Raw genomic sequence first — 16,602 nt, 5'->3', positions numbered from 1 at the left:
CGTCTTTGGCTTGCTCTTTAGGCTGATGCTTGTTGGGCCTATGGTGGTTGGATGGGTTTGGTGGTGCAGGTGGGTAAGCCTCGCCTTTGGCTTGCTCTTTATGTTTATGTTTTGCAAGTTGAAGACACCCATAGCCCCATTGATAGATGGCATGGATGGTTTGAGGTTTCTCTCTCCTGGATATTGATGCAGGGTGGTTATGCAGTGGTGATTCTTATTCTGTTAGGATGCGATGTGTGGCTTTGGAGAGCTGGACTTGGATATTGGAGATTCTTTGGTGGGGTTTTCGTTGGGTTCAGACTGAACCGGCGGAAGAACCTAGTCTTCGCAAATCTACCGCCGCCTAGTGTGAACCGCGTGGAGGAAAAGTGAAAAAGTGAAGGGGGCTGAGAGAGGCCATCAACTCTTCCGCTTCAGCTCTCTCCTAGGTTCTTCCATTATCTCCCTTGTTCCTAGCTTTTGATGTGTTGCCCATCTTTTGTAACTCTGTATCACTATTAGGTTTTCCCCTATGGTTTGCGGTTCTTGAATATATCAAATCCGTTGTATTTGGTGTGCTTACGGGCTGATGTAATGCCTTCGGGCTTGTAATTTTGATTATGTTATACAAAAGGGTACCGAGCGCCCTTCTTTTGGGGGAAGAGAGAGAGAGAGAGAGAGAGAGAGAGAGAGAGAGACTAGAGATCCACAAATGAGGCTTCGTGCGGTTGTCTGCAAGAGCAATTGTTAGAATGAAAAGTCACAACTAGTTAATCAATGGAGATGTGTCCAAAACGTTGCGTTTTTTACCGGGTTTTTTTACCAATTTTAAAACTTATCAATCACATAGTCCTTGTTATATGCAGGACCAACAAAGCACACAATTTCCAACTTTAGTATGAAAATGCAACACCTCTAGACTCTACCCATAGCTTGGAAATGTTTTGAGATCTGAAGCAAACCTCCCAAGGGCCCAAAGGGAGAACTCATGCATATTTTTTGCTAGGAAACAAATCAGGTTGTGAAATGACATTGGATTTCTTGATAAGCTCAAAGAGCATTTATTGCGCCACAAGAGTGTGTAGATAATGCACCATTAGTGATGCAAACTTAGTGCAATTTGCTTGCAAAAGGGCCACACTTACAATTTGGTTTTTCTACCTAAGGCTTACTAATTGGCAGGCATCTTAATGGCCTCCTAGGTTCAAACTACATAGAATGCTTGACTTAAATTCGTGTAGAAAATTACAAATTGGAACCCTTGAACTAGCCTCACCGTTATACAAAACGATATGTGTATGCAAGATTTTTGACAAAGGGCTGGCTTATAGATGTGGACTTCTTGGAGTTTGCTTCTCTAGGAGCTTCCCATTTGCTTGCCTCCTCTAATTTGGCTCCAAATATGCGACCCAGCTTGCTCCACCGCCAGATTTGTAGTGTTGGAGTCATCAAACCCATACAGTGGAATTATTGACACCAATCGCCGATTGTATAGTACAAGTACTGTTCACAAATCCATGTCTTCAAGATCAGGCAATGGGAACCTTAGAATTGCTGCTATTCCTGAAAGTTGACCTAGCTTCTCTCCAGACACCTGCATGGATGAAAAGATATGAACCTCCCCTCGATTTTCTTTGATCGAATGTACCAAATTTGCATACTTCTTTCGGGTTCCAACATTTGCATTTTGGAAAAGCTCTTCGGTAAGAAGCAACGCCTGAATGGCGAGAAGGTCATGAGCGACATCAACTTCTCGCGGTCCATATACAACTCTTGATGGGTCTTTTGAGAGCATACTGAAGAATTCATTCAAGACCTTGGCCTGATCTGTGGTGGCGGCTTTCGTATCCATAATTTTGGAGGGATGTTTTTGGTGTTTTTGAGGGATGGGAGTACTGACAATCTTTGCTTTGTGTGTGGTTACACTTTCAAAGCCCTCTTGAATGGCAGCTGAAGTGGGATCACATGCCGCGTTCAAGATGCTGATGGCTATGGTGTCCCAGGCATCCTTTTGTAGAGAAAAAGGCCTTTGTTGCTCAATATCCAAGGTATGATAAGCTCCTACCTTGACAAATTCATGTTTATCCACAGTTTTACCACGGACGTGTAAAACGTTGGCCACATTGTCATAATCGCTGGAGTCGACTTCGACCTTTAGTGTTGTGTGCAAACGCCTTGCAGGCGCTTCTCTATAACATGAGCTATTCCCGGAGGCTCTCTGATCTCGTTGCACCTTTCTGTTTGTGGGTGCCGAGAGACGATCCCCCTTTGCTATTAAGTTGTAAGCAGACCACAAGTCTTGGGGATTTTGTGGTAAAAGCTTGACGACGCCATTGGGAGTGAGGTCCTTGAGTAGGAGTTTCATCTGCCTCAGCTCTAGTAGTCCCTTGCTACCACTCTACAGCTTGCTCTCAAACTCCTACTCCTCCTCCCTGGCTTCGGGCTTTTCTACTAAGGGGATCCTGCCCAAAAGCTCGTATCGCAAAAGCATATAAGCGTAAGAAGCGCGAACTGAAAAAAAGCATGAAAAGCAGACATTGACGGAAAAGCATTCACAGCAAAAGCCACGGAAAAGCACCTGGATTCATTCGACGCTTTCCAAATTGGGTGGCTCGGGAAATTTTGCAACTCATGATGTGACTTTAGTCTTTGGCTAATATAATACGATGACCATTGACCACCATATCAAATGTATAATTCTGAATGATCTCCATCCTTTGATTAGTGCTTTGGTTTCCTTTGATGAGGGATGAGCTCTTGGAGCATGTGACACCACTTCATAGACACCAATATTGGGTTCACGGGAGCATTAATTTGATTCTTCGTTCAGTCCCTGTGACACCACTCCGCTTACACCAACATTGGGTCGATGACAACCGTAATGCCAGTATCCTGGTGGGTTGATATTTTGGCCCACTTGTAACTCTTGATGAGACGCCGGTTTGTGTCCAGTTGAGGGCCGTGATGTGAAAATATTGACTTATGTCTGGTACCTTGATAGGAACCTAGAGAATGTTCAACGTGACCAACACCAATGTGGATGCTCCTATTGGCATAGATGTTGCATTCATGCAGGTGAACATTGGTTCGGTGCGAAGCTTTAGGACTTTGGGTTAGGTAAGTAGGTTAGCTCATGATCTGGTTATGGATTGTTACTTCTAGACAAGGGACTGCCATTGTTCTTTCATCCTAATGCTTGTTCCATTTTTGCATGGTTACTTGTGTCATATGCTTTGACGATTGACCTAGGTCGCAAGAGAGTCGAGAGGAATCACACATTCCGAGCAAAAATCTCAAGCGAACATAAAGCCGAAAGAGAAATGTTAAAAGAAGGGTCGTAACCAATGACAAATGCACGGACTTGCCAAATGATTTTGGTGCAGGTTTTAGGACGGAAGCCTCGTCGACTTTCGAGCTTGACTGTTAGCGGGTCGCTACGACGAACTTCTATAGCATAGCTTTCTGGCACTAGCATAATATCAATACTCAGGGAAGTGGCTCGGATGGGGTACGAAAACTCTTTGAGGGTGTCAACCTCAAAAAGTGAACCTTTGAAACGTCAATATCTCTAGCACATGCAAATCTATCGATCTCGGATCTGACAACCTGCATATGTCCTATGTCATTGCACTCACTTATCAACCCATTTCGACACTCGAACGATGTCCAAATGCTACAGAACTTTGGGAGGAGACCTAAGACACTAACCTACCAAGTTTGGTCGCAATCCGAGGGGTAGAAAAATCACAATCCATCATGATCAACGTCCTGGAAATTGCAACAGAACATACCAGAAAGGCCGTCCTAGGGTCTAGGAACACTCTCCTATGGTCGGATTGTCAAAAAACAGTCACTAGCCCACTCAAAACAATAGATTATCATGCTAACGCATAGTCACAAATTATAGCAGAATCAACAATGAATATACTTGAATGAAAGAGCAATGGACAAGGAACACAACACAAGTTTCAAAATCAAAATGTGATTACCAGAGCTTAAAATATGAAGATTACAAGTTGCATGAGAGTAGTCGCTCTCAGTCGTACGCTTCAAAACTCTTCAAACTTGATAATGATAAGGGGTCCTTTTCTCATTTTATAAAATAGAATTAACACCTAGGACTCTCTTGGTTGTGGCCAACTTTACAAGACTCAGACTCCATTACAGACTTTACGATCCAGTTTTTCAGAGATTGCCTATAATCAAAGATTATCAAATATTACAAGGCTTTTTGAAAAAATAATGAAGATACATCAAAATTTTGGGGCTCATGGAAGGAGGGGTCGACTCAAAGGGCGCTTGTCTGGCTTGAGTGCCAACATTCCTCACTTCGTAGTCTTTGCACATCCTCGTGCAAACTGTTTTGGTCTGCTTCACAGTGTCTTTGATGTGCGTGGGCAGCTGCTGGACGGAGTTGAATGTATCCTTCTTCAGTAGTTTAGTGTACACTTCTCAAGAGTACCAATTAGTAGCTTGACTTTTTTTGCCCTTGCTTCAATTTCTACTTTTTTGCCAGCTCTCTAAAGGTATTGTTACTTAAAGTGCTCTGATAAGCAATATGGAGAGCAAGCATATTCTTTGTCATGGGCTTGACAATTGATGAATCGAGTTCAAGAACCCGGTCATGAATTCCTGTTCAAATGCTTGCATGTAGTGAGAGGGCAAGAACATGACATGGACATACAACCCCATGATGATATTCCGGCTCGAAATTTTTGTCTCCAGGTTCCAACATAGCCCTTTGTCCTCTTCTAGGAGTAAATGCCAAGGATGTTCCGCTATTTCTATGTCTCCAAATGTTGTGATGCAGATGATGATCATTTTGGCAATTTTCACCAGCATTTGACACGTCAAATCTGGAACATCCTTCATCTGGCAAATAAAGGAATCATATGGCTGATGACTCCTTGTAGAATGTTGATCATATACCTTTTTGATGGAGGGAAGTTACATGTTGGCTTTGTGAGCATTGGGTAGTTCAGCACCGCTGGTCTTTTGCTTTGCCAGGTATTGAAATTATCCCCGGACCTCTGCCTATTGATAGGAGAGAAGGTCGGGTCGATTTTGAGATATTAGGGTGCATTTCTATAGTATATTTCATCGTGTGGGGTGCTTCTCAAACCACTTCTTCCTCCATAATGGTTGATTTTTGAGGATAGTCAATGCATGTTTTGTTGTTACGGGCACACCTCTGTAATCCCCTTGATGATTGGGCTCTAGTGTCGGCAGCGTCTTTCTCTTCCATAAAAGTTATTCTTACTTCATCAGTGGAAGGGATATCATTTCATGCCCATGGTTTTTGACGACTTAATCAGGAGTGATCATCAGCAGAAGTGTTGCCGACTCCAGTACCTTGAGTTCATATTGCATATATTCTTTGTGTGAGGGGTCACACAATTCTGAGACCCATTTTTGAATCTCCTCCCTGGCATCTGTTTTATTTTCGGTGTCATCAAAATCATGTAACGATGTCTCTGCAGACGTGCTTGGTAGATCTACAAGGGAAAGGTTCATGCTCACTTTCTCTTTACTAGTTGTTGGAGGAACTTCCACTACTATTGGTTGAGCCCTTATGGCACTAATGGCCATATCTTTCAAATATAATCCAAGGGAATTTGTTGCGCTTTGGGCTACCAGCTTTTCCTATGCTTTAGCCAATTTCTCTTTGAGGAGCTTGATCTCATCATCGTTTTGTTTTTGAATTGCTTTAGTTTCATCTGCCTCAACTCTAGTACTATTGCAAAATGTAATATTGTACCTTGCTACCACTCTACGGCTTGCTCTCAAACTCCTACTCCTACTCCTTGGCTTCGGGCTTTTCTACTAAGGGGATCCTGCCCAAAAGCCCGTAATGCAAAAGCATATAAGCGTAAGAAGTGCGAACCGAAAAAAAGCATGAAAAGCAGACACTGACGGAAAAGCATTCACAGCAAAAGCCATGGAAAAGCACCTGGATTCATTCGACGCTTTTCAAATTGGGTGGCTCGGGAAATTTTCCAACTCATGATGTGACTTTAGTCTTTGGCTAATATAATATGATGACCACCATGTAAAATTCTGAATGATTTCCATCCTTTGATTAGTGCTGTGGTTTCCTTCGTCGTTGTCGTCTTTTGAGCGATGAGCTCTTGGAGCATGTGACACCAACATTGGGTTCATGGGAGCATTAATGTAAGTTGCTTTGATTCTTTGTTCAGTCCCTGTGACACCACTCCGCTTAGACCAACATTGGGTGGATGACAACGGTAATGCCGGGTTGATATTTTGACCCATTTGTAACTCTTGTTGTGACGCCGGTTTGTGTCCAGTTGAGGACTGTAATGTGTAAATATTGACTTATGTCTTGTACCTTGATAGGAACCTAGAGAATGTTCTACATGATCAACACCAATGTGGATGCTGCTATTGACATAAATGTTGCATTCATGCACGTGACATTGGTTCAGTGTGAAGCTTTAGGACTTTGGGTTAGGTAAGCAGGTTAGCTCATGATCTGGTTATGGATTGTTACTTCTAGACAAGGGACTCCCATTGTGCTTTCATCCTAATGCTTGTTCCATTTTTGCATGGTTACTTGTGTCATATGCTTTGACGATTGACCTAGGTCGCAAGAGAGTCGAGAGGAATCACACCTTCTGAGCAAAAATGTAAAGCGAACAGAAAGCCGAACGAGAAATGTTAAAAGAAGGGTCGTATAACCAGTGACAAATGCATGGACTTGCAAAAAACCTTAGAATATTGATGTCCCACGCCCATTCAAAAAATTTTCAAAGAGACGGGAAGAAAAGTAGGATTACTAAACTCTAGATAGATTCTTAAGCACAAAAGACTACTATAAGATAGTATGGATGTGATAAAATTCCACACAACAACAAGAACAATGCATGAATATTGAGGGTGCCCCAAAAAGATGGTGTAGGGACCCTAGATTGCACATCTTTAATCCCATATACTTGTGGTAATTTTAAACACGTTGGTGCAGCTAAAGTTGGTCGATGCTATGAAGAGTGCAATGCATGGCTATGTGTCCTCACAGGGGCATGCCAAAGTGGTTAGGCAGATTTGAAGGTCAAGGACATGCAAAGGGAAGCGGATGTGTATGCTTTATGTGGTTCTTGTTGATATACTTGCAATGCCCACTTCTCTCAGTTTTGCCACCACAATATATGATGTACAGTTTGTAAGGCCTCCATATGAGGAGAAGCCATTAGTGCACATATATTTGGTGGATTCCAGCTTTGTACGTTGGTGACGTCTTTATTTGTGATCGTGGATGGTATAAAGAAAATTCAAGGCCAACTTTGGAGGCCTTACGAGACTTTTTATTTGTCAAAATATTCCTTTTTGCCAAATATATTGCTCGGACGGCGGTGGGAAGACAATCGAAAACCGGTCGTCCAATGGCCGGTAGTCGGTAGCCGATGGTCCTTGGCCGATGGCTGGATTTCAACGGTTATCGGCCGAGTTCTAGGCGGACTTGTCTACCCAAAAGCGGCTACACATGGGTGCATGAGAGTCTCCTACTTGGACTTGGCTATCTAAGGACGTCTACTTTCATAAATTTTAATATATAACCAACCCAAATTATTTTCTCATATTAAACTGATCATTTAATGTGGGAGAATAAACGGGAACAAGGGTTTAAGAAATAGACATGTGCTTATAGATCTATCTCAACACGGGGCCAATGGTAAAGGGGCCCAAATGAGAGATGGTCTATCAAAGAGCAAGGCTGACCAATGGAGCATAAGACCTTAGGGTCAGCTTCATTGAAGACCTCCAATAATGAGTGTAAAAATCCTTTGACCTTAGGTAAGCTAGGGTTGTGCTTGAGGTGGGAACCCGGCCCAAGCTTGAGGTGCTTGAGGTCCTTGTCGTGCTTGATGACTAAGGTGCTTGAGGTACTTGAGGTGCTTGATGATTGAGATGCTTGAGGTGCTTGATGATTGGGATGCTTGAGGTGCTTGTCATGCTTGAGATGTTAGGGTTGTACTTGAGGTGGGAACCCGGCCCAAGCTTGAGGGACTTAAGGACCAAGCTTGTGGTGGGAACCAAGCCCAAGTTGAGTGGATTGAGGTGTGAAAAATTTCAATGTCAATCCCTACAAGGAGGGGGCAAGCCCTACATGAGGGGGGATGAGAGAGAACACACACACACTGGCGCACACACACACACACACACACACAAGGTATGCCTAGTACAAAGAAAGCAAAGGGGACACTTGTCAAGTTCCTCCTCATGTTACCCTCATGGTGTGCTTGAAGCCTATTGGTTGGCCACCCAAGGGGTCCAATGATAATTTAGGAGATTTAATTAATTGTCTTTGCATTTATCAAGTCCTCTCTCTCAAAAGGGAAAGGGGGACCCTTGTCCCAAGGCTATCCTTGTTGCTTGTAATGCCTCATGCTTGTGATTGGCTAGTCCTGGAGGGGTCCAATGAACTTGAAACATGAGCTACAAGGGGGGATCGACCAAAGCAAGCTAGGGGGTTGCTTAGGGGGTATAATCTCCCACACACACTGACACACACTCTCATTATGCATTGTGCAAAGTGCAAGAGCTCCCTCTCCTTCTCCAAGCAAGTAGAGGTTGAGAGCCTACACCAACACTCTTGGCTATGGAGTGCAAATCCAACCAAGATCCATGCTTCAATGCTTAAGCTTTCTATCTTCTACATCTTCATTACTATGCTATTATGTATGCTAGCAAGAAGAGCTATGATAGTGAGGAACTAATTCTTTCTCCTATGAATTGTTTCTTCTTCCTCTTCCCTACCCTCATTCCCTGCTAGCTCTCTCCACCTTCGAAGGTGTTTGAGGTCTTGGGACTGAGGCTTGGGATAGTTAAAGCTTTCTTCAAAGTTTATGTTATGCTTGTGATACATGAAGATTTCCATCTTCATTGCATTACCTAGGTCATAAGGAACACAAAGATTGTATTGTAACAAGTCTCTCTTGATGGGAGAAATCATAATATAAATGCCTATTGGAGGGGGGACCGGCTCCACATAAATCCGATCCTCAACTGTTGTTATGTTCTCTAAATTCTCTCTCTTGCAAAAGTATTGTTCATGCCAACTTAACTAATTGCTATGATTATGCTGCTATCTTCAATTATGTTCATCCGATATGCTCACAAAGCAATTTCTTAAAAGTATTCTCATTAATCTCCGCTACTCTCAAGTTAATAGGCCAATTCCATTACATTGGTATCAAAGCATTTGGCTTCTCTTTTCTTGCTTAAGAAGAGAGGTCCTTAAGTAGCCTATAAATGGTTGATGTTGTTAATCATATTAGGGTAAGTGGAACTGGGATTTTTGTTGAGCCCATTATGTGGGATATGGTGCACACCTCAGGAGCTTTGGACTTAATAATGGGGTCTTTTTAGACTTGCCTACGGCTTTACCATTATTGAGCCATAAGAAGTCCGAAAGGAGCTAGCCCTCGGCAACTCTGCTATGTTAGACTTACTCCACTACTCTCTATAATTAACCACTTCGAGGTGTGGGTGTAGATACTTAAGAGCAAATTTTCAAAGGCTAAGAGGAGTGGCAACTAAGGTTTTGAATTGCCAAAGCATACACTAAGTACATATATAAAATTTTGTTAACATGGCTGACAATAACCAAGAGAGTAGAATGAACATTGATAGCTTTGATTTTGCACATGAAGGTGCTAATGATGATGCCCCCATGTTTGTTAATAATCTCGTTACTAAGTTTCAACAAGCTATTGGAAACCCTGCTTTGCAAGCCGAAGTTACTAAACAACTTCGCGCTAATGGGATTTCCCTTCCTCTCCAAGAGGAGCGAGAACTTAGGAGGCCTCTTGAAGAGACCCCCAAAAGAAGACTCTCTCCCATACGAGAGGAGGAATCCAAAGAGCAAGAAAGCAATGAAAGTTTAAGTTCCTCTGAAGATGTGGCTCCACGAAGACGATGGTCTAGACAATCACCAACTCCTCCCAAGAGGAAAATATCAACACACAGTCCTTCTCCTCGTCACTCCTAAAGAGAAGAGAGGAAACAAAGGAAGAAAATGGCAAGAAAGAGGTCACCCTCTTCTCCTTCTTCTTCACCTTCCTCCTCTTCCGACGAAAGCTATGGCTATTCTGCTAGAGAATACAAGAGGGAAGGACATCGCAAATCATACCCCGCATGGCGAAGGTCACAAAAGCTAAAGAAGTTCAAGGAGGGAGGAAAGAGTATCTATTTTCTCACCTATGATGGCACCTTTGGTGCTACCGACAAAGTGTTGGCCTTCATCCAACAATTTGATGCGGCCTTTGGAGACAAGGGCTTCACGGAGTCCTCCAAGCTGCACCATGTAGCTATGCACTTCCAAAAATCAGCTCATCAATGGTAACCTAGCCTTCGCGGCAACGGCGAAGCCCCAAAGACATGGAAAACTCTATGAGTTTCCATCATGAAGCAATTCCTTGCAAGCGATGCAAAGGACAAAGTGCTTACTGAATGGTGTAGCTTGAAGCTTCTCTCTCATGAGTCTATCCACAAGTATGTAGACAAGTTTTGGGATTTACATCTCGAGGCTACTGTCTTTCAAAAGATAGACTTTGCCGAGCAAAGGCAGCAATTTTGTGCGGGATTACCTGAAGATATGGCCGAATACATCAACTCTCAATGGCTTGGTTCTATCAGTGGTAATTCATCACACCATGGTTGCTTCACGCATCAATTTCCATCAAGGGGCTAGACGGAATGTCAACCCCATGGAAAACAAAGATAAAAATGATGCAAAGGCAAAAACCAATGCTTAAAATTCTTCCCAAGGAACTTCCAACAACAACAACTGTAACAAAAATCGGTCCAAGGAGAAGGGAGTTTACAAAGGCAAAAGCAAACTCTCTCCTGAAGATCTTGAAGCTTTTCGCAAGGACCATAAGTGCTTCAAATGTGGGGAGCAAGGACATGGCTATCATTCTTGCCCCAAAAAGAATGCTCGCAATGAGACTCCTAGGGCTTCCACCATCGAACCTCCAAAAGTAGATGTTCATTGCAGGATCATCACTTTCCTATGCTTGGGGAAAGGTAAGAGAGCATGATGCCTTCATCTTGTTTAACCCTGGCTCTACTCACAACTTCATATCAACGGATTTGACCACCAAGTTGGGCATTCAAGCTTTCGAGATGGGAGATATGGTAATGGCTGACACAGCTTTCAAGGCACAGCAAGCCTCCATTACTCCCTTGATTGGGAAGTTGAGGCTTCACGTCCAAAGCTATGTCGACAAAGAAGACTTTTCCATGTCTCCTCTCCAACATGAGATGCTATTCTAGGAGCGCCATGGTTTGATCGCATGGCTGCCAATATGAAGTTCCCTGAAAGGAGAATCTACTTCACCTACAGGGGAAAGAATATGTATATAGATGCTAGTGAGCGTGGTTCCACCGTTCCACTTATAAATTCTCATCCTTTTGAAAAATCAATGAAGAGCTCGGTTTCTGCGTACATGATTTTTGTCAAAGATCTCTAAAAGATCCTAATTTTTTATCAAATGTAAATGGTAGGAATCGAGAAGAGTTAGACTTGTCTAATTTTCTAAAAAGATTCCAAGATGTGTTCATCGATGATATCCCTATGGACTTACCTCCAAATCGAGGGAATGATGACCATCGTATTGAGCTTCTTCTAGGAAGCTCACCACCTAACAAGCCTCCTTATCGAGTCTCTCAAGCTCAACAAGAGGAAATCATGAGGCAAGTACAGGAATTGATAAACAAAGGGATGGTGACGCCTAGTTCCTTTCCCTTTTGTTCTCCAATCCTTTTAGTACAAAAGAAAGATGGTACATATCGTATGTGTGTGGACTATCGAGCACTAAACCATATCACTATCAAAAATAGATTTCGCATGCCTCGGGTAGAAGATTTGTTTGATAAGCTACAAGGTTCTACCTACTTCAGTAGGATTGACCTTAAAAGTGGCTATCATCAAATAAGGATAGTGGATGAAGTATCCTAAAGACCACGTTTTGCATAACATTTGGTCTTTATGAATATCTAGTCATGCCTTTTGGCTTGAATAATGCACCAGCTACATTCAATCGTCTAATGGAGAAAAATTTTAGACCTTACCGCAAATTCACTGGAGTGTTCTTTGATGATATCATCATCTACTCCAAGTCTTTGGAGGAACATAAGAAACATCTCCAAGTGATTTTTCAAGCATTGAGGGAGAATAAGCCTTTTCTCAACCAAAAGAAAAGAGAATTTTTCCTTCAAGAGATTTAATACCTAGGTCAAATTATCTCTCAAGATGGTACCCATATGGATCCATCAAAGTTAGAGGTAATAAAAACATGGCCTAACCCAAGGAATCTACATGAGCTAAGAAGCTTTATTGGTATGTGCGTATACTATAGATGCTTCATAGCAAAATTCTCTCAAGTACCTTGACCACTACATGACTTAACTATGAAGAACGTTAAGTATGTATGGACTACTAAGGAGAAAAATGCTTTTGACAAGCTCAAGGAGAAGCTTACCTCTCAACCGGTCCTCATGCTTTCCGATCTCTCAAAACCATTTGAGGTCCAATGTGATGCTTGTGGTGATTGCCTTGGAGCAATTTTGCTTCAGAAAGGGCATGCCATAGCATATAAGAGCCGAATGCTCAATACTGATGAACGAGTCTTGGGAATTTATGAGAAAGAGCTTTTAGCTTTTCTACATACCCTAGACACATGGAAGCACTACTTATTGGGGAATCCATTCATTCTACGAACCGATCACCAAAGTCTCAAGTATTTCATGACGCAAACCAAGCTCTCCGACAAACAATTGAGGTGGGAAAATTTTCTTTCGCAATTGAATTTTCATATTGCTCACATTGCTGGTAAGCACAATCAAGTGGCCGATGCACTTTCACGTTGACCAAAAGTTAACCAAAAGTTAATGCGGTGTCTATAGCTACTCACAATGGTCTATCTTCTATGATAGGTAAGTATGCTACTGACCCTGACTTTACAGACATAATGTCAGCCCTTGCTTTGGGAAAAAAAGAGGAACCATTCACCTTGCAGGATGGTTATCTTCTCCACGGCAATAGGCTATGTGTTACCCATTCCCTTCGTTAGAAAGTTGTGTATGAATCCCATGCTCCTCCCTATGCGGGGCATAGAGGTATTCAACCTACTCTTCGAGGAGTAGAGACGTATTTCTATTGGCCTACCATGAAAGTGGACATACAAGAGTATGTTTCAAAATGTGTAGTATGCCAAAAGACCAAGTATGATAGAGGGAAGCAACTTGGATTACTCCAGCCATTGCCTATTTCAAATACACCATGGGAGAGTATATCCATGGATTTAATCTTTGGATTGCCCAAGTCTATCCATGGAAATACGGGAATATGGACAATGACAAGTTTAGCAAGCAAGCACACTTTATTCCTGTCAAAAAGACTATTAAGGAACACCTAATGGAAACTCTCTTCATAGCTCAAATTTCCAAACACCATGGATTGCCAACATCCATCGTGTCAAATAAAGATCCTAGAATGACCAATGATTTTTGGAAAGGTCCCTTTGAAAATCTAGGAACAAGATTGAATCTCTCTTCGGCCTATCACCCACAAACGGATGGCCAAAGTGAGACAGCCAATCTTACGATACTCGATCTACTCAAGACTTATGTTACCGAACTAGATCAACGCTCACAATGGAAAAAGTACTTACCTCTTGTAGAGTATGCCTACAATAATATTGTACATACTTCTACGAGAAAAGCACCTTTTGAGATCATTGAGGAAAGACCTAAAATCCCCTTGCTACTCAAAGTACATGGGAAGATCTTCGTTGCCGATGAGTATATCCGTGACCTACAAGAATCTTTTCAAAAGATTAAGAAGGCTATATCCATCTCTCAACAAAGGCAAAAAGCTGCTGCTAACAAGCACAGAAGGGCCTTAATGTTTAAAGAAAATGATTGGGTCTTACTTAAGTTTCCTAAGGCTTGATTAAGGCAAACAACGAGCAAAAATCCAACGGGCCATTAAAAGTATTATGCTAAGCTAGCAAAAAAATACTATGGTCCTTTCCAAATTTAGAAGCCTATCAATGAGACGGCCTACCAACTCAAGTTACCCAACCATTGGTTCGTACACAATGCTTTTCATGTGAGCCTACTTAAGCCCTACAAAGGAGATCCACCAAGTGAACCAATTATTGAAGACCCTCCCGAAGTTGAAGACCAAGAAGAGGTGCTACAACCCAAAGATATCCTTTGGCATGAAGACAAGGTACTACGACATGGTAAGATTATCCAATGGTATCTTATTAAGTTCAAAACTTATCCTTTTGAAGATGTTAAATGGATGCAAGGAATACAGCTTAAGGATAGTATGAACCTTGTCAATGCTTATAATGCTACATTAGAGTGAGTCTCACAATACACTGAGCAAAATTTACCGAGCGAATGGTAAAACTGAGCAAGACCCACCAAAAAGAATGCAATTGAACACTACCCTATGTCCATGCTCTACCAATGAAATGTGGTTCAAGCTCGCTGGAATTTTTTATCGAGATTCGACGATGCGAGCAGTCACACGTTATGAACAGTTATTTGCCATCCAGTTTCCACCCAGAAGTTCCATGCAATCATTCCTTATGAAGGCTAAAGTTATTCATGATCAACTATCGGCTATGAAAAGTGCAATGACGAGTACTCACTTAGCTGCTTTGGTTCTCACGAAGTTGCATGAGGCATATGAAACGGTGTCTAGAACACTTCGCTTACAAATCACAAAGGAAAAGTTGGAATTTGATAATCTTAGCTCTTTTCCCATTGAGAAGGAACCGTTAACTCAAGGCAAAATTCAAATTTCTAAGAAAGGTGTGGAAGCACTTGCTGCTTCGTATTCTAGAAAGAAGAGCAAGAGCCACTGTTACAATTATGAAAAGTGAGCTCATTTGTCTATAGATTGTAGATCCAAAGGCAAAGACAGAGGTTCTACAAAGGACAAAGTCAAAAGCAAGCATCGTGAGGAAAGAAGTGATAGTGACTCAAGGAAGAATAGCAAAGAGGCTATTGGTGTAGTGGAGTCTACACTGGCAAAGATTCCCGCCTTCTAGTCACATGGAGATCATTGTCGCCACCAGCTTCAGTCAGAGAGAGTCTGGTGAGTCACAGAGAGGGGCAAGCATTGCTCCCTGTAATTGATTTGGACCCTTGTTATGGAGTTCAAGTTATCGATGTTTGAATCCATGGGTCCGAGTTCAAGGGCACATGAATCTGGCAAGAAATTAATCGGATGTATCTACAACACCATGGATGAGTGCACCAATCCATTGTTGTTGGTCAAATTGTGGACAAGATGTGTTCCACAGTTCATTATCTGGAAGTATTTTGGACGTAATGTGTTCATAGTTCACGAATGGCGATTCTTGGATGTAGTGTTGTCTACAGTTCAAATTTTTTAAAAGGTAATCGATACTCAAGATGGCATTCTTCCAAGGTACAAAGTTGAGGGTAGCAAATCCGAGGTGTCTACTGGGGTGTCCATGGTAGCTTATACATCAACTTGGTCTCACCATTTATGTCCACTATGAGCTGCAGAGAGGGTGTTAAGAGTTCTAGCATCTTTGGTGAACTACCCAATGTGATCCCATTATTTATTTTGGCTTTTAGATATTTATTCTACTTATTTGTAGAAGTCTAGGTAGAGCAATTTATTGAGGTGGGTATATATGTGACCCCTTGCCCCCCTTGTATATAGTATCAGTTATTCATTGCCAAGGTTGATTGGTTCACGAGACTCTCTCTCTCTCTCTCTCTCTCTCTCTCTCTCTCTCTCTCTACGCTTCCGCATCATCTACTTTAACATGGCGTTCCTCCATTACTGAAAAGAGAAAGAGGCTTCTGAGGAGTCAGTTTACTGCAAAGTAGTAGCTACCATCCTTGTCTACTATCTATGAACGAAAAAAGCAATGAGTATCTTCTTAGATCCATCTTCCGACTTACTCCATTCCTACTAAGGTCTAGGTGTACAATAAAGGTGCTAGCACACCACGATCGTAGATCCATTCTACCCATCATCAGTTTAAACCATGATGAAAAAAAGTTATACTAGCTACAAACCAAAATATTGAAATTAAAATATAGGGTTGCACATGTTCAAAATAGGGCAAACCATATCAAGAGCTTATCAATGTGGTAGGACCAAGAAGTCAAATAATGTTAGAAATTAGAGTACACACTATGGGCCTTAATCTAGAGAGTACTCAAAACAATCGCATCAAATTCTTCATTATTCAATCGCACTTAACATCATAGATTAACCGAATCAATGTTTAGTGACCATAATACCTCATTGATGGCTCAAAAAAGAAAATCAATGGAATGTCAAGCACCTCCCATAGGTGTCCCTTTTTTTTTTGTGGGCGAGAAAAGGAGGGCGTATATCATTTTGTCATACATAGGCCTGGTTTAATCGAGAGGGGAAAACCCTGAGAAATAAGATCTCAAAGGCCATAAGGTGCACTCCAGCATCACCACCCCACATCCACTCTGCATCAAAACTCCACAAGAGAAACCATCCTCGCCTGCTATGTCGACAGGTGGCAGCAAGCACCCACATCGAGGATAGGGTGCGGTTGCTCTGGGGGT

At 42.1% G+C, this 16,602-nt stretch overlaps 1 pseudogene; it reads right to left on the bottom strand.

Annotated features, from left to right (window-relative positions):
- Positions 1–784: 784 nt before the first annotated feature.
- On the bottom strand, positions 785–2,382 carry LOC147438782 (protein PELOTA 1 pseudogene; annotated as a pseudogene).
- Positions 2,383–16,602: the final 14,220 nt, after the last annotated feature.

Source organism: Adiantum capillus-veneris, chromosome 16, assembly GCF_014529385.1.
Source record: "Adiantum capillus-veneris isolate H3 chromosome 16, ASM1452938v2, whole genome shotgun sequence".
In the NCBI taxonomy this organism is placed as follows: domain Eukaryota; kingdom Viridiplantae; phylum Streptophyta; class Polypodiopsida; order Polypodiales; family Pteridaceae; genus Adiantum; species Adiantum capillus-veneris.
Note: the sequence above shows the minus strand (reverse complement) of the source record. Positions and strands in the feature narration are given on the sequence as shown.